Source organism: Hyla sarda, unplaced genomic scaffold (assembly GCF_029499605.1).
Source record: "Hyla sarda isolate aHylSar1 unplaced genomic scaffold, aHylSar1.hap1 scaffold_1554, whole genome shotgun sequence".
Classification (NCBI taxonomy): Eukaryota; Metazoa; Chordata; class Amphibia; order Anura; family Hylidae; genus Hyla; species Hyla sarda.
The window spans coordinates 1-17,776 of record NW_026608190.1 but is presented as its reverse complement, the minus strand read 5'-3'; the positions used below and the strand labels follow the sequence as shown (position 1 = coordinate 17,776).

Genomic DNA, 17,776 nt, shown 5'->3' with positions numbered 1-17,776 from the left:
CTGTGTATGTGACTATGGAGCTGTTTGGTGATGTCGTCTATTATGGCCTTCATAGAAGCAACAGGAGATTGTTGCATCCATCTAGAACCCTCAGAACTACAGTGCTATGATGTCACTCACTTCCACAGGCCTTGCAGAGTGTAAACAACAACAACCCAGCTTTGTTGTGTATGTAACCATAGGGATTTGTGATGTCACCTAGAACCTTCACAGCAGCGACAGCTTTATGAGGAGCATCAGCACTGCTCTGCCTGAGCAGAACCATCACCGCCATAGGTTGTCAAATAACCCGGATTTAACCCACACAGGTAAGTCCAATGGGGTGCAGGCATGTCCTCTATGCTTACAGCTTCCCGTGGGTGTTGGTTTGATACCGTTTGGGGACAGCCAAGGAGGCATCTGCAGGCAACAAAGGTAGGTGTGTGCTTGTGTGTGTGTTTCCTATGCAGATCCTAAGCCCAGTGTCACATGCAAGTAGGAGGAGTAAGAAGGGTTCCTGGCAAATCCGGGTTATGGATTGCATTTAAAAAGGCCCCGTGGGAGTGCAATGGGCCCCTGTCTTGCTGCTTAGCAATAATGGTATGGGTTTAGGTTCTGCTGTGTGTACTGGTGGTTGACTGCCCCCCAGCCCAGAGTGTGCATGGAAAATTGTCTGGCAGCCTCCCTGACAGCAAGCAGTGATAGTGCCCATGAAGGGGACCTTGTTGGGCCCGCCCCTTTCACGGTTATCGCTTCTCGGCCTTTTGGCTAAGATCAAGTGTAGTATCTGTTCTTATCAGTTTAATATCTGATACGTCCCCTATCTGGGGACCATATATTAAATGGATTTTTGAGAACGGGGGCCGATTTCGAAGCTTGCTTCCGTCGCCCTATGCATTGACCCGATATGGCAGTATCTTCGGGTACAGTGCACCACCCCCTTACAGGGTTAAAAAGAAAGATTCCTACTTTCATTGCTACCTGCTTGCTGGCTAGCCAGCTAGCCAGCCCTGTGGGCCTTGCTGCTGCTGCTGCAGCCAAAAAACAAAAGGTGGTGCTGCTGCTGCTTCTGCTGCTTCTGCTTCTGCTTGTGTCTGGCCGCTGTTGGAGCGTCCAGGCACAGGACTTCTGCTGCTGCTGACTAAATGGCCTCCTTAATTGGATCATTTGAGTAGCCAGCACACCTGTGCAGGTAGGGCATGACATGATAGGCAGCTGCCTTGATAGCGGGTGGGTGCTGAATGTTCCTAATTGACAAAATAAGATTAATGCTTATGAAGAAATATAAAATCTCATCCCTTCCCCAATATCGCGCCACACCCCTACCCCTTAATTCCCTGGTTGAACTTGATGGACATATGTCTTTTTTCGACCGTACTAACTATGTAACTATGTAACATAACATGGGGGGGGTCTCCTGGCTGTTCACACAGGTGTGTCATTGCTGTACATTGACCATGCATTGCTTCTGTGGTATTGCAAAGGCAAAGACAAATGCTTCCAGCCATCCATTGCACTAATGGATTGGTCATCAGCTGGCTGTCTATGTCCCGCATCAATATAGACCAAAGTACAGAGGGTTAGGCTATGCTATTGTGCACCTACCTGATGCATCAGAAGGTGCGAGGCCCTTGCTAAATTCTGTGCACAGACTTTGAGATCTATACTTTAGACTGTATCTAAACCTGCTCCAACATGGACTGACATTCTGGCCTACTTTCAGCCGATGCGACTTGTCTGTCGCTGAACAGTCGCTTTTTATGTATTCAGCACCTATGTATAATGTTGTAAAAATGCTCTAGAAGCTAAAGTCGCAGAAATGTCACACATATTTGGCCTGCAACTTTCTGTGCGACAAATTCAGACAGGAAAAATCAGTATAAATCCTTAGAAAATTATCCCCCAGTGTCTCCATCTGCTGGCGGTATTGAATAAGCATTGCTGCACTGATGGGGTATGCATTAGACGAAAAAAAAGAAGAAAAAGAAGAATAATACGCCCAGAAAAGAGGCGAAAAGGAGAAAAACGTAAAAAAACGTGAAAAAAAAGTAAGAGGAAGAGAAGGGAAAAAAAGGTGGAAATGGGTTTAAAAGTGATTTCGGCGGAGAAATATATATATATATATATATATATATATATATATATATATATACGCGCACACACACACATATATATAAACGTATTCTCCGTTGAGATATTGCAGCCGCTGCTGTGTCCAGGCCCAGGAGCCTTAGCACTGTGCTGTGATGTCACTCAATACCACTGACATCACTAGGTGTAAACAACATCTCTCCTTTGCTGTGTATGTGACTATGGAGCTGTTTGGTGATGTCGTCTATTATGGCCTTCATAGAAGCAACAGGAGATTGTTGCATCCATCTAGAACCCTCAGAACTACAGTGCTATGATGTCACTCACTTCCACAGGCCTTGCAGAGTGTAAACAACAACAACCCAGCTTTGTTGTGTATGTAACCATAGGGATTTGTGATGTCACCTAGAACCTTCACAGCAGCGACAGCTTTATGAGGAGCATCAGCACTGCTCTGCCTGAGCAGAACCATCACCGCCATAGGTTGTCAAATAACCCGGATTTAACCCACACAGGTAAGTCCAATGGGGTGCAGGCATGTCCTCTATGCTTACAGCTTCCCGTGGGTGTTGGTTTGATACCGTTTGGGGACAGCCAAGGAGGCATCTGCAGGCAACAAAGGTAGGTGTGTGCTTGTGTGTGTGTTTCCTATGCAGATCCTAAGCCCAGTGTCACATGCAAGTAGGAGGAGTAAGAAGGGTTCCTGGCAAATCCGGGTTATGGATTGCATTTAAAAAGGCCCCGTGGGAGTGCAATGGGCCCCTGTCTTGCTGCTTAGCAATAATGGTATGGGTTTAGGTTCTGCTGTGTGTACTGGTGGTTGACTGCCCCCCAGCCCAGAGTGTGCATGGAAAATTGTCTGGCAGCCTCCCTGACAGCAAGCAGTGATAGTGCCCATGAAGGGGACCTTGTTGGGCCCGCCCCTTTCACGGTTATCGCTTCTCGGCCTTTTGGCTAAGATCAAGTGTAGTATCTGTTCTTATCAGTTTAATATCTGATACGTCCCCTATCTGGGGACCATATATTAAATGGATTTTTGAGAACGGGGGCCGATTTCGAAGCTTGCTTCCGTCGCCCTATGCATTGACCCGATATGGCAGTATCTTCGGGTACAGTGCACCACCCCCTTACAGGGTTAAAAAGAAAGATTCCTACTTTCATTGCTACCTGCTTGCTGGCTAGCCAGCTAGCCAGCCCTGTGGGCCTTGCTGCTGCTGCTGCAGCCAAAAAACAAAAGGTGGTGCTGCTGCTGCTTCTGCTGCTTCTGCTTCTGCTTGTGTCTGGCCGCTGTTGGAGCGTCCAGGCACAGGACTTCTGCTGCTGCTGACTAAATGGCCTCCTTAATTGGATCATTTGAGTAGCCAGCACACCTGTGCAGGTAGGGCATGACATGATAGGCAGCTGCCTTGATAGCGGGTGGGTGCTGAATGTTCCTAATTGACAAAATAAGATTAATGCTTATGAAGAAATATAAAATCTCATCCCTTCCCCAATATCGCGCCACACCCCTACCCCTTAATTCCCTGGTTGAACTTGATGGACATATGTCTTTTTTCGACCGTACTAACTATGTAACTATGTAACATAACATGGGGGGGGTCTCCTGGCTGTTCACACAGGTGTGTCATTGCTGTACATTGACCATGCATTGCTTCTGTGGTATTGCAAAGGCAAAGACAAATGCTTCCAGCCATCCATTGCACTAATGGATTGGTCATCAGCTGGCTGTCTATGTCCCGCATCAATATAGACCAAAGTACAGAGGGTTAGGCTATGCTATTGTGCACCTACCTGATGCATCAGAAGGTGCGAGGCCCTTGCTAAATTCTGTGCACAGACTTTGAGATCTATACTTTAGACTGTATCTAAACCTGCTCCAACATGGACTGACATTCTGGCCTACTTTCAGCCGATGCGACTTGTCTGTCGCTGAACAGTCGCTTTTTATGTATTCAGCACCTATGTATAATGTTGTAAAAATGCTCTAGAAGCTAAAGTCGCAGAAATGTCACACATATTTGGCCTGCAACTTTCTGTGCGACAAATTCAGACAGGAAAAATCAGTATAAATCCTTAGAAAATTATCCCCCAGTGTCTCCATCTGCTGGCGGTATTGAATAAGCATTGCTGCACTGATGGGGTATGCATTAGACGAAAAAAAAGAAGAAAAAGAAGAATAATACGCCCAGAAAAGAGGCGAAAAGGAGAAAAACGTAAAAAAACGTGAAAAAAAAGTAAGAGGAAGAGAAGGGAAAAAAAGGTGGAAATGGGTTTAAAAGTGATTTCGGCGGAGAAATATATATATATATATATATATATATATATATATATATATATACGCGCACACACACACATATATATAAACGTATTCTCCGTTGAGATATTGCAGCCGCTGCTGTGTCCAGGCCCAGGAGCCTTAGCACTGTGCTGTGATGTCACTCAATACCACTGACATCACTAGGTGTAAACAACATCTCTCCTTTGCTGTGTATGTGACTATGGAGCTGTTTGGTGATGTCGTCTATTATGGCCTTCATAGAAGCAACAGGAGATTGTTGCATCCATCTAGAACCCTCAGAACTACAGTGCTATGATGTCACTCACTTCCACAGGCCTTGCAGAGTGTAAACAACAACAACCCAGCTTTGTTGTGTATGTAACCATAGGGATTTGTGATGTCACCTAGAACCTTCACAGCAGCGACAGCTTTATGAGGAGCATCAGCACTGCTCTGCCTGAGCAGAACCATCACCGCCATAGGTTGTCAAATAACCCGGATTTAACCCACACAGGTAAGTCCAATGGGGTGCAGGCATGTCCTCTATGCTTACAGCTTCCCGTGGGTGTTGGTTTGATACCGTTTGGGGACAGCCAAGGAGGCATCTGCAGGCAACAAAGGTAGGTGTGTGCTTGTGTGTGTGTTTCCTATGCAGATCCTAAGCCCAGTGTCACATGCAAGTAGGAGGAGTAAGAAGGGTTCCTGGCAAATCCGGGTTATGGATTGCATTTAAAAAGGCCCCGTGGGAGTGCAATGGGCCCCTGTCTTGCTGCTTAGCAATAATGGTATGGGTTTAGGTTCTGCTGTGTGTACTGGTGGTTGACTGCCCCCCAGCCCAGAGTGTGCATGGAAAATTGTCTGGCAGCCTCCCTGACAGCAAGCAGTGATAGTGCCCATGAAGGGGACCTTGTTGGGCCCGCCCCTTTCACGGTTATCGCTTCTCGGCCTTTTGGCTAAGATCAAGTGTAGTATCTGTTCTTATCAGTTTAATATCTGATACGTCCCCTATCTGGGGACCATATATTAAATGGATTTTTGAGAACGGGGGCCGATTTCGAAGCTTGCTTCCGTCGCCCTATGCATTGACCCGATATGGCAGTATCTTCGGGTACAGTGCACCACCCCCTTACAGGGTTAAAAAGAAAGATTCCTACTTTCATTGCTACCTGCTTGCTGGCTAGCCAGCTAGCCAGCCCTGTGGGCCTTGCTGCTGCTGCTGCAGCCAAAAAACAAAAGGTGGTGCTGCTGCTGCTTCTGCTGCTTCTGCTTCTGCTTGTGTCTGGCCGCTGTTGGAGCGTCCAGGCACAGGACTTCTGCTGCTGCTGACTAAATGGCCTCCTTAATTGGATCATTTGAGTAGCCAGCACACCTGTGCAGGTAGGGCATGACATGATAGGCAGCTGCCTTGATAGCGGGTGGGTGCTGAATGTTCCTAATTGACAAAATAAGATTAATGCTTATGAAGAAATATAAAATCTCATCCCTTCCCCAATATCGCGCCACACCCCTACCCCTTAATTCCCTGGTTGAACTTGATGGACATATGTCTTTTTTCGACCGTACTAACTATGTAACTATGTAACATAACATGGGGGGGGTCTCCTGGCTGTTCACACAGGTGTGTCATTGCTGTACATTGACCATGCATTGCTTCTGTGGTATTGCAAAGGCAAAGACAAATGCTTCCAGCCATCCATTGCACTAATGGATTGGTCATCAGCTGGCTGTCTATGTCCCGCATCAATATAGACCAAAGTACAGAGGGTTAGGCTATGCTATTGTGCACCTACCTGATGCATCAGAAGGTGCGAGGCCCTTGCTAAATTCTGTGCACAGACTTTGAGATCTATACTTTAGACTGTATCTAAACCTGCTCCAACATGGACTGACATTCTGGCCTACTTTCAGCCGATGCGACTTGTCTGTCGCTGAACAGTCGCTTTTTATGTATTCAGCACCTATGTATAATGTTGTAAAAATGCTCTAGAAGCTAAAGTCGCAGAAATGTCACACATATTTGGCCTGCAACTTTCTGTGCGACAAATTCAGACAGGAAAAATCAGTATAAATCCTTAGAAAATTATCCCCCAGTGTCTCCATCTGCTGGCGGTATTGAATAAGCATTGCTGCACTGATGGGGTATGCATTAGACGAAAAAAAAGAAGAAAAAGAAGAATAATACGCCCAGAAAAGAGGCGAAAAGGAGAAAAACGTAAAAAAACGTGAAAAAAAAGTAAGAGGAAGAGAAGGGAAAAAAAGGTGGAAATGGGTTTAAAAGTGATTTCGGCGGAGAAATATATATATATATATATATATATATATATATATATATATATATACGCGCACACACACACATATATATAAACGTATTCTCCGTTGAGATATTGCAGCCGCTGCTGTGTCCAGGCCCAGGAGCCTTAGCACTGTGCTGTGATGTCACTCAATACCACTGACATCACTAGGTGTAAACAACATCTCTCCTTTGCTGTGTATGTGACTATGGAGCTGTTTGGTGATGTCGTCTATTATGGCCTTCATAGAAGCAACAGGAGATTGTTGCATCCATCTAGAACCCTCAGAACTACAGTGCTATGATGTCACTCACTTCCACAGGCCTTGCAGAGTGTAAACAACAACAACCCAGCTTTGTTGTGTATGTAACCATAGGGATTTGTGATGTCACCTAGAACCTTCACAGCAGCGACAGCTTTATGAGGAGCATCAGCACTGCTCTGCCTGAGCAGAACCATCACCGCCATAGGTTGTCAAATAACCCGGATTTAACCCACACAGGTAAGTCCAATGGGGTGCAGGCATGTCCTCTATGCTTACAGCTTCCCGTGGGTGTTGGTTTGATACCGTTTGGGGACAGCCAAGGAGGCATCTGCAGGCAACAAAGGTAGGTGTGTGCTTGTGTGTGTGTTTCCTATGCAGATCCTAAGCCCAGTGTCACATGCAAGTAGGAGGAGTAAGAAGGGTTCCTGGCAAATCCGGGTTATGGATTGCATTTAAAAAGGCCCCGTGGGAGTGCAATGGGCCCCTGTCTTGCTGCTTAGCAATAATGGTATGGGTTTAGGTTCTGCTGTGTGTACTGGTGGTTGACTGCCCCCCAGCCCAGAGTGTGCATGGAAAATTGTCTGGCAGCCTCCCTGACAGCAAGCAGTGATAGTGCCCATGAAGGGGACCTTGTTGGGCCCGCCCCTTTCACGGTTATCGCTTCTCGGCCTTTTGGCTAAGATCAAGTGTAGTATCTGTTCTTATCAGTTTAATATCTGATACGTCCCCTATCTGGGGACCATATATTAAATGGATTTTTGAGAACGGGGGCCGATTTCGAAGCTTGCTTCCGTCGCCCTATGCATTGACCCGATATGGCAGTATCTTCGGGTACAGTGCACCACCCCCTTACAGGGTTAAAAAGAAAGATTCCTACTTTCATTGCTACCTGCTTGCTGGCTAGCCAGCTAGCCAGCCCTGTGGGCCTTGCTGCTGCTGCTGCAGCCAAAAAACAAAAGGTGGTGCTGCTGCTGCTTCTGCTGCTTCTGCTTCTGCTTGTGTCTGGCCGCTGTTGGAGCGTCCAGGCACAGGACTTCTGCTGCTGCTGACTAAATGGCCTCCTTAATTGGATCATTTGAGTAGCCAGCACACCTGTGCAGGTAGGGCATGACATGATAGGCAGCTGCCTTGATAGCGGGTGGGTGCTGAATGTTCCTAATTGACAAAATAAGATTAATGCTTATGAAGAAATATAAAATCTCATCCCTTCCCCAATATCGCGCCACACCCCTACCCCTTAATTCCCTGGTTGAACTTGATGGACATATGTCTTTTTTCGACCGTACTAACTATGTAACTATGTAACATAACATGGGGGGGGTCTCCTGGCTGTTCACACAGGTGTGTCATTGCTGTACATTGACCATGCATTGCTTCTGTGGTATTGCAAAGGCAAAGACAAATGCTTCCAGCCATCCATTGCACTAATGGATTGGTCATCAGCTGGCTGTCTATGTCCCGCATCAATATAGACCAAAGTACAGAGGGTTAGGCTATGCTATTGTGCACCTACCTGATGCATCAGAAGGTGCGAGGCCCTTGCTAAATTCTGTGCACAGACTTTGAGATCTATGCTTTAGACTGTATCTAAACCTGCTCCAACATGGACTGACATTCTGGCCTACTTTCAGCCGATGCGACTTGTCTGTCGCTGAACAGTCGCTTTTTATGTATTCAGCACCTATGTATAATGTTGTAAAAATGCTCTAGAAGCTAAAGTCGCAGAAATGTCACACATATTTGGCCTGCAACTTTCTGTGCGACAAATTCAGACAGGAAAAATCAGTATAAATCCTTAGAAAATTATCCCCCAGTGTCTCCATCTGCTGGCGGTATTGAATAAGCATTGCTGCACTGATGGGGTATGCATTAGACGAAAAAAAAGAAGAAAAAGAAGAATAATACGCCCAGAAAAGAGGCGAAAAGGAGAAAAACGTAAAAAAACGTGAAAAAAAAGTAAGAGGAAGAGAAGGGAAAAAAAGGTGGAAATGGGTTTAAAAGTGATTTCGGCGGAGAAATATATATATATATATATATATATATATATATATATTTATATATATATATATATATATATACGCGCACACACACACATATATATAAACGTATTCTCCGTTGAGATATTGCAGCCGCTGCTGTGTCCAGGCCCAGGAGCCTTAGCACTGTGCTGTGATGTCACTCAATACCACTGACATCACTAGGTGTAAACAACATCTCTCCTTTGCTGTGTATGTGACTATGGAGCTGTTTGGTGATGTCGTCTATTATGGCCTTCATAGAAGCAACAGGAGATTGTTGCATCCATCTAGAACCCTCAGAACTACAGTGCTATGATGTCACTCACTTCCACAGGCCTTGCAGAGTGTAAACAACAACAACCCAGCTTTGTTGTGTATGTAACCATAGGGATTTGTGATGTCACCTAGAACCTTCACAGCAGCGACAGCTTTATGAGGAGCATCAGCACTGCTCTGCCTGAGCAGAACCATCACCGCCATAGGTTGTCAAATAACCCGGATTTAACCCACACAGGTAAGTCCAATGGGGTGCAGGCATGTCCTCTATGCTTACAGCTTCCCGTGGGTGTTGGTTTGATACCGTTTGGGGACAGCCAAGGAGGCATCTGCAGGCAACAAAGGTAGGTGTGTGCTTGTGTGTGTGTTTCCTATGCAGATCCTAAGCCCAGTGTCACATGCAAGTAGGAGGAGTAAGAAGGGTTCCTGGCAAATCCGGGTTATGGATTGCATTTAAAAAGGCCCCGTGGGAGTGCAATGGGCCCCTGTCTTGCTGCTTAGCAATAATGGTATGGGTTTAGGTTCTGCTGTGTGTACTGGTGGTTGACTGCCCCCCAGCCCAGAGTGTGCATGGAAAATTGTCTGGCAGCCTCCCTGACAGCAAGCAGTGATAGTGCCCATGAAGGGGACCTTGTTGGGCCCGCCCCTTTCACGGTTATCGCTTCTCGGCCTTTTGGCTAAGATCAAGTGTAGTATCTGTTCTTATCAGTTTAATATCTGATACGTCCCCTATCTGGGGACCATATATTAAATGGATTTTTGAGAACGGGGACCGATTTCGAAGCTTGCTTCCGTCGCCCTATGCATTGACCCGATATGGCAGTATCTTCGGGTACAGTGCACCACCCCCTTACAGGGTTAAAAAGAAAGATTCCTACTTTCATTGCTACCTGCTTGCTGGCTAGCCAGCTAGCCAGCCCTGTGGGCCTTGCTGCTGCTGCTGCAGCCAAAAAACAAAAGGTGGTGCTGCTGCTGCTTCTGCTGCTTCTGCTTCTGCTTGTGTCTGGCCGCTGTTGGAGCGTCCAGGCACAGGACTTCTGCTGCTGCTGACTAAATGGCCTCCTTAATTGGATCATTTGAGTAGCCAGCACACCTGTGCAGGTAGGGCATGACATGATAGGCAGCTGCCTTGATAGCGGGTGGGTGCTGAATGTTCCTAATTGACAAAATAAGATTAATGCTTATGAAGAAATATAAAATCTCATCCCTTCCCCAATATCGCGCCACACCCCTACCCCTTAATTCCCTGGTTGAACTTGATGGACATATGTCTTTTTTCGACCGTACTAACTATGTAACTATGTAACATAACATGGGGGGGGTCTCCTGGCTGTTCACACAGGTGTGTCATTGCTGTACATTGACCATGCATTGCTTCTGTGGTATTGAAAAGGCAAAGACAAATGCTTCCAGCCATCCATTGCACTAATGGATTGGTCATCAGCTGGCTGTCTATGTCCCGCATCAATATAGACCAAAGTACAGAGGGTTAGGCTATGCTATTGTGCACCTACCTGATGCATCAGAAGGTGCGAGGCCCTTGCTAAATTCTGTGCACAGACTTTGAGATCTATACTTTAGACTGTATCTAAACCTGCTCCAACATGGACTGACATTCTGGCCTACTTTCAGCCGATGCGACTTGTCTGTCGCTGAACAGTCGCTTTTTATGTATTCAGCACCTATGTATAATGTTGTAAAAATGCTCTAGAAGCTAAAGTCGCAGAAATGTCACACATATTTGGCCTGCAACTTTCTGTGCGACAAATTCAGACAGGAAAAATCAGTATAAATCCTTAGAAAATTATCCCCCAGTGTCTCCATCTGCTGGCGGTATTGAATAAGCATTGCTGCACTGATGGGGTATGCATTAGACGAAAAAAAAGAAGAAAAAGAAGAATAATACGCCCAGAAAAGAGGCGAAAAGGAGAAAAACGTAAAAAAACGTGAAAAAAAAGTAAGAGGAAGAGAAGGGAAAAAAAGGTGGAAATGGGTTTAAAAGTGATTTCGGCGGAGAAATATATATATATATATATATATATATATATATATATTTATATATATATATATATATATATACGCGCACACACACACATATATATAAACGTATTCTCCGTTGAGATATTGCAGCCGCTGCTGTGTCCAGGCCCAGGAGCCTTAGCACTGTGCTGTGATGTCACTCAATACCACTGACATCACTAGGTGTAAACAACATCTCTCCTTTGCTGTGTATGTGACTATGGAGCTGTTTGGTGATGTCGTCTATTATGGCCTTCATAGAAGCAACAGGAGATTGTTGCATCCATCTAGAACCCTCAGAACTACAGTGCTATGATGTCACTCACTTCCACAGGCCTTGCAGAGTGTAAACAACAACAACCCAGCTTTGTTGTGTATGTAACCATAGGGATTTGTGATGTCACCTAGAACCTTCACAGCAGCGACAGCTTTATGAGGAGCATCAGCACTGCTCTGCCTGAGCAGAACCATCACCGCCATAGGTTGTCAAATAACCCGGATTTAACCCACACAGGTAAGTCCAATGGGGTGCAGGCATGTCCTCTATGCTTACAGCTTCCCGTGGGTGTTGGTTTGATACCGTTTGGGGACAGCCAAGGAGGCATCTGCAGGCAACAAAGGTAGGTGTGTGCTTGTGTGTGTGTTTCCTATGCAGATCCTAAGCCCAGTGTCACATGCAAGTAGGAGGAGTAAGAAGGGTTCCTGGCAAATCCGGGTTATGGATTGCATTTAAAAAGGCCCCGTGGGAGTGCAATGGGCCCCTGTCTTGCTGCTTAGCAATAATGGTATGGGTTTAGGTTCTGCTGTGTGTACTGGTGGTTGACTGCCCCCCAGCCCAGAGTGTGCATGGAAAATTGTCTGGCAGCCTCCCTGACAGCAAGCAGTGATAGTGCCCATGAAGGGGACCTTGTTGGGCCCGCCCCTTTCACGGTTATCGCTTCTCGGCCTTTTGGCTAAGATCAAGTGTAGTATCTGTTCTTATCAGTTTAATATCTGATACGTCCCCTATCTGGGGACCATATATTAAATGGATTTTTGAGAACGGGGACCGATTTCGAAGCTTGCTTCCGTCGCCCTATGCATTGACCCGATATGGCAGTATCTTCGGGTACAGTGCACCACCCCCTTACAGGGTTAAAAAGAAAGATTCCTACTTTCATTGCTACCTGCTTGCTGGCTAGCCAGCTAGCCAGCCCTGTGGGCCTTGCTGCTGCTGCTGCAGCCAAAAAACAAAAGGTGGTGCTGCTGCTGCTTCTGCTGCTTCTGCTTCTGCTTGTGTCTGGCCGCTGTTGGAGCGTCCAGGCACAGGACTTCTGCTGCTGCTGACTAAATGGCCTCCTTAATTGGATCATTTGAGTAGCCAGCACACCTGTGCAGGTAGGGCATGACATGATAGGCAGCTGCCTTGATAGCGGGTGGGTGCTGAATGTTCCTAATTGACAAAATAAGATTAATGCTTATGAAGAAATATAAAATCTCATCCCTTCCCCAATATCGCGCCACACCCCTACCCCTTAATTCCCTGGTTGAACTTGATGGACATATGTCTTTTTTCGACCGTACTAACTATGTAACTATGTAACATAACATGGGGGGGGTCTCCTGGCTGTTCACACAGGTGTGTCATTGCTGTACATTGACCATGCATTGCTTCTGTGGTATTGAAAAGGCAAAGACAAATGCTTCCAGCCATCCATTGCACTAATGGATTGGTCATCAGCTGGCTGTCTATGTCCCGCATCAATATAGACCAAAGTACAGAGGGTTAGGCTATGCTATTGTGCACCTACCTGATGCATCAGAAGGTGCGAGGCCCTTGCTAAATTCTGTGCACAGACTTTGAGATCTATACTTTAGACTGTATCTAAACCTGCTCCAACATGGACTGACATTCTGGCCTACTTTCAGCCGATGCGACTTGTCTGTCGCTGAACAGTCGCTTTTTATGTATTCAGCACCTATGTATAATGTTGTAAAAATGCTCTAGAAGCTAAAGTCGCAGAAATGTCACACATATTTGGCCTGCAACTTTCTGTGCGACAAATTCAGACAGGAAAAATCAGTATAAATCCTTAGAAAATTATCCCCCAGTGTCTCCATCTGCTGGCGGTATTGAATAAGCATTGCTGCACTGATGGGGTATGCATTAGACGAAAAAAAAGAAGAAAAAGAAGAATAATACGCCCAGAAAAGAGGCGAAAAGGAGAAAAACGTAAAAAAACGTGAAAAAAAAGTAAGAGGAAGAGAAGGGAAAAAAAGGTGGAAATGGGTTTAAAAGTGATTTCGGCGGAGAAATATATATATATATATATATATATATATATATATATATATATATACGCGCACACACACACATATATATAAACGTATTCTCCGTTGAGATATTGCAGCCGCTGCTGTGTCCAGGCCCAGGAGCCTTAGCACTGTGCTGTGATGTCACTCAATACCACTGACATCACTAGGTGTAAACAACATCTCTCCTTTGCTGTGTATGTGACTATGGAGCTGTTTGGTGATGTCGTCTATTATGGCCTTCATAGAAGCAACAGGAGATTGTTGCATCCATCTAGAACCCTCAGAACTACAGTGCTATGATGTCACTCACTTCCACAGGCCTTGCAGAGTGTAAACAACAACAACCCAGCTTTGTTGTGTATGTAACCATAGGGATTTGTGATGTCACCTAGAACCTTCACAGCAGCGACAGCTTTATGAGGAGCATCAGCACTGCTCTGCCTGAGCAGAACCATCACCGCCATAGGTTGTCAAATAACCCGGATTTAACCCACACAGGTAAGTCCAATGGGGTGCAGGCATGTCCTCTATGCTTACAGCTTCCCGTGGGTGTTGGTTTGATACCGTTTGGGGACAGCCAAGGAGGCATCTGCAGGCAACAAAGGTAGGTGTGTGCTTGTGTGTGTGTTTCCTATGCAGATCCTAAGCCCAGTGTCACATGCAAGTAGGAGGAGTAAGAAGGGTTCCTGGCAAATCCGGGTTATGGATTGCATTTAAAAAGGCCCCGTGGGAGTGCAATGGGCCCCTGTCTTGCTGCTTAGCAATAATGGTATGGGTTTAGGTTCTGCTGTGTGTACTGGTGGTTGACTGCCCCCCAGCCCAGAGTGTGCATGGAAAATTGTCTGGCAGCCTCCCTGACAGCAAGCAGTGATAGTGCCCATGAAGGGGACCTTGTTGGGCCCGCCCCTTTCACGGTTATCGCTTCTCGGCCTTTTGGCTAAGATCAAGTGTAGTATCTGTTCTTATCAGTTTAATATCTGATACGTCCCCTATCTGGGGACCATATATTAAATGGATTTTTGAGAACGGGGGCCGATTTCGAAGCTTGCTTCCGTCGCCCTATGCATTGACCCGATATGGCAGTATCTTCGGGTACAGTGCACCACCCCCTTACAGGGTTAAAAAGAAAGATTCCTACTTTCATTGCTACCTGCTTGCTGGCTAGCCAGCTAGCCAGCCCTGTGGGCCTTGCTGCTGCTGCTGCAGCCAAAAAACAAAAGGTGGTGCTGCTGCTGCTTCTGCTGCTTCTGCTTCTGCTTGTGTCTGGCCGCTGTTGGAGCGTCCAGGCACAGGACTTCTGCTGCTGCTGACTAAATGGCCTCCTTAATTGGATCATTTGAGTAGCCAGCACACCTGTGCAGGTAGGGCATGACATGATAGGCAGCTGCCTTGATAGCGGGTGGGTGCTGAATGTTCCTAATTGACAAAATAAGATTAATGCTTATGAAGAAATATAAAATCTCATCCCTTCCCCAATATCGCGCCACACCCCTACCCCTTAATTCCCTGGTTGAACTTGATGGACATATGTCTTTTTTCGACCGTACTAACTATGTAACTATGTAACATAACATGGGGGGGGTCTCCTGGCTGTTCACACAGGTGTGTCATTGCTGTACATTGACCATGCATTGCTTCTGTGGTATTGAAAAGGCAAAGACAAATGCTTCCAGCCATCCATTGCACTAATGGATTGGTCATCAGCTGGCTGTCTATGTCCCGCATCAATATAGACCAAAGTACAGAGGGTTAGGCTATGCTATTGTGCACCTACCTGATGCATCAGAAGGTGCGAGGCCCTTGCTAAATTCTGTGCACAGACTTTGAGATCTATACTTTAGACTGTATCTAAACCTGCTCCAACATGGACTGACATTCTGGCCTACTTTCAGCCGATGCGACTTGTCTGTCGCTGAACAGTCGCTTTTTATGTATTCAGCACCTATGTATAATGTTGTAAAAATGCTCTAGAAGCTAAAGTCGCAGAAATGTCACACATATTTGGCCTGCAACTTTCTGTGCGACAAATTCAGACAGGAAAAATCAGTATAAATCCTTAGAAAATTATCCCCCAGTGTCTCCATCTGCTGGCGGTATTGAATAAGCATTGCTGCACTGATGGGGTATGCATTAGACGAAAAAAAAGAAGAAAAAGAAGAATAATACGCCCAGAAAAGAGGCGAAAAGGAGAAAAACGTAAAAAAACGTGAAAAAAAAGTAAGAGGAAGAGAAGGGAAAAAAAGGTGGAAATGGGTTTAAAAGTGATTTCGGCGGAGAAATATATATATATATATATATATATATATATATATATATATATATATACGCGCACACACACACATATATATAAACGTATTCTCCGTTGAGATATTGCAGCCGCTGCTGTGTCCAGGCCCAGGAGCCTTAGCACTGTGCTGTGATGTCACTCAATACCACTGACATCACTAGGTGTAAACAACATCTCTCCTTTGCTGTGTATGTGACTATGGAGCTGTTTGGTGATGTCGTCTATTATGGCCTTCATAGAAGCAACAGGAGATTGTTGCATCCATCTAGAACCCTCAGAACTACAGTGCTATGATGTCACTCACTTCCACAGGCCTTGCAGAGTGTAAACAACAACAACCCAGCTTTGTTGTGTATGTAACCATAGGGATTTGTGATGTCACCTAGAACCTTCACAGCAGCGACAGCTTTATGAGGAGCATCAGCACTGCTCTGCCTGAGCAGAACCATCACCGCCATAGGTTGTCAAATAACCCGGATTTAACCCACACAGGTAAGTCCAATGGGGTGCAGGCATGTCCTCTATGCTTACAGCTTCCCGTGGGTGTTGGTTTGATACCGTTTGGGGACAGCCAAGGAGGCATCTGCAGGCAACAAAGGTAGGTGTGTGCTTGTGTGTGTGTTTCCTATGCAGATCCTAAGCCCAGTGTCACATGCAAGTAGGAGGAGTAAGAAGGGTTCCTGGCAAATCCGGGTTATGGATTGCATTTAAAAAGGCCCCGTGGGAGTGCAATGGGCCCCTGTCTTGCTGCTTAGCAATAATGGTATGGGTTTAGGTTCTGCTGTGTGTACTGGTGGTTGACTGCCCCCCAGCCCAGAGTGTGCATGGAAAATTGTCTGGCAGCCTCCCTGACAGCAAGCAGTGATAGTGCCCATGAAGGGGACCTTGTTGGGCCCGCCCCTTTCACGGTTATCGCTTCTCGGCCTTTTGGCTAAGATCAAGTGTAGTATCTGTTCTTATCAGTTTAATATCTGATACGTCCCCTATCTGGGGACCATATATTAAATGGATTTTTGAGAACGGGGGCCGATTTCGAAGCTTGCTTCCGTCGCCCTATGCATTGACCCGATATGGCAGTATCTTCGGGTACAGTGCACCACCCCCTTACAGGGTTAAAAAGAAAGATTCCTACTTTCATTGCTACCTGCTTGCTGGCTAGCCAGCTAGCCAGCCCTGTGGGCCTTGCTGCTGCTGCTGCAGCCAAAAAACAAAAGGTGGTGCTGCTGCTGCTTCTGCTGCTTCTGCTTCTGCTTGTGTCTGGCCGCTGTTGGAGCGTCCAGGCACAGGACTTCTGCTGCTGCTGACTAAATGGCCTCCTTAATTGGATCATTTGAGTAGCCAGCACACCTGTGCAGGTAGGGCATGACATGATAGGCAGCTGCCTTGATAGCGGGTGGGTGCTGAATGTTCCTAATTGACAAAATAAGATTAATGCTTATGAAGAAATATAAAATCTCATCCCTTCCCCAATATCGCGCCACACCCCTACCCCTTAATTCCCTGGTTGAACTTGATGGACATATGTCTTTTTTCGACCGTACTAACTATGTAACTATGTAACATAACATGGGGGGGGTCTCCTGGCTGTTCACACAGGTGTGTCATTGCTGTACATTGACCATGCATTGCTTCTGTGGTATTGCAAAGGCAAAGACAAATGCTTCCAGCCATCCATTGCACTAATGGATTGGTCATCAGCTGGCTGTCTATGTCCCGCATCAATATAGACCAAAGTACAGAGGGTTAGGCTATGCTATTGTGCACCTACCTGATGCATCAGAAGGTGCGAGGCCCTTGCTAAATTCTGTGCACAGACTTTGAGATCTATACTTTAGACTGTATCTAAACCTGCTCCAACATGGACTGACATTCTGGCCTACTTTCAGCCGATGCGACTTGTCTGTCGCTGAACAGTCGCTTTTTATGTATTCAGCACCTATGTATAATGTTGTAAAAATGCTCTAGAAGCTAAAGTCG

At 46.0% G+C, this 17,776-nt stretch overlaps 8 non-coding genes across 8 annotated transcripts; all 8 read left to right on the top strand.

The window, feature by feature from the left end:
* Nucleotides 1–727: 727 nt before the first annotated feature.
* Nucleotides 728–918, top strand: LOC130310111 (U2 spliceosomal RNA). The gene has a single exon (XR_008858666.1). It is a non-coding gene; the product is annotated as a U2 spliceosomal RNA (small nuclear RNA).
* Nucleotides 919–3,004: 2,086 nt separating this feature from the next.
* Nucleotides 3,005–3,195, top strand: LOC130310146 (U2 spliceosomal RNA). The gene has a single exon (XR_008858701.1). It is a non-coding gene; the product is annotated as a U2 spliceosomal RNA (small nuclear RNA).
* A 2,086-nt stretch (nucleotides 3,196–5,281) lies between these two features.
* Nucleotides 5,282–5,472, top strand: LOC130310144 (U2 spliceosomal RNA). The gene has a single exon (XR_008858699.1). It is a non-coding gene; the product is annotated as a U2 spliceosomal RNA (small nuclear RNA).
* Nucleotides 5,473–7,560: 2,088 nt separating this feature from the next.
* Nucleotides 7,561–7,751, top strand: LOC130310133 (U2 spliceosomal RNA). The gene has a single exon (XR_008858687.1). It is a non-coding gene; the product is annotated as a U2 spliceosomal RNA (small nuclear RNA).
* Nucleotides 7,752–9,855: 2,104 nt separating this feature from the next.
* LOC130310145 (U2 spliceosomal RNA) lies at nucleotides 9,856–10,046 on the top strand. The gene has a single exon (XR_008858700.1). It is a non-coding gene; the product is annotated as a U2 spliceosomal RNA (small nuclear RNA).
* A 2,104-nt stretch (nucleotides 10,047–12,150) lies between these two features.
* Nucleotides 12,151–12,341, top strand: LOC130310143 (U2 spliceosomal RNA). The gene has a single exon (XR_008858698.1). It is a non-coding gene; the product is annotated as a U2 spliceosomal RNA (small nuclear RNA).
* Nucleotides 12,342–14,429: 2,088 nt separating this feature from the next.
* LOC130310121 (U2 spliceosomal RNA) lies at nucleotides 14,430–14,620 on the top strand. Its single transcript, XR_008858676.1, has one exon. It is a non-coding gene; the product is annotated as a U2 spliceosomal RNA (small nuclear RNA).
* A 2,090-nt stretch (nucleotides 14,621–16,710) lies between these two features.
* Nucleotides 16,711–16,901, top strand: LOC130310110 (U2 spliceosomal RNA). The gene has a single exon (XR_008858665.1). It is a non-coding gene; the product is annotated as a U2 spliceosomal RNA (small nuclear RNA).
* The last annotated feature ends 875 nt before the right edge of the window (nucleotides 16,902–17,776 follow it).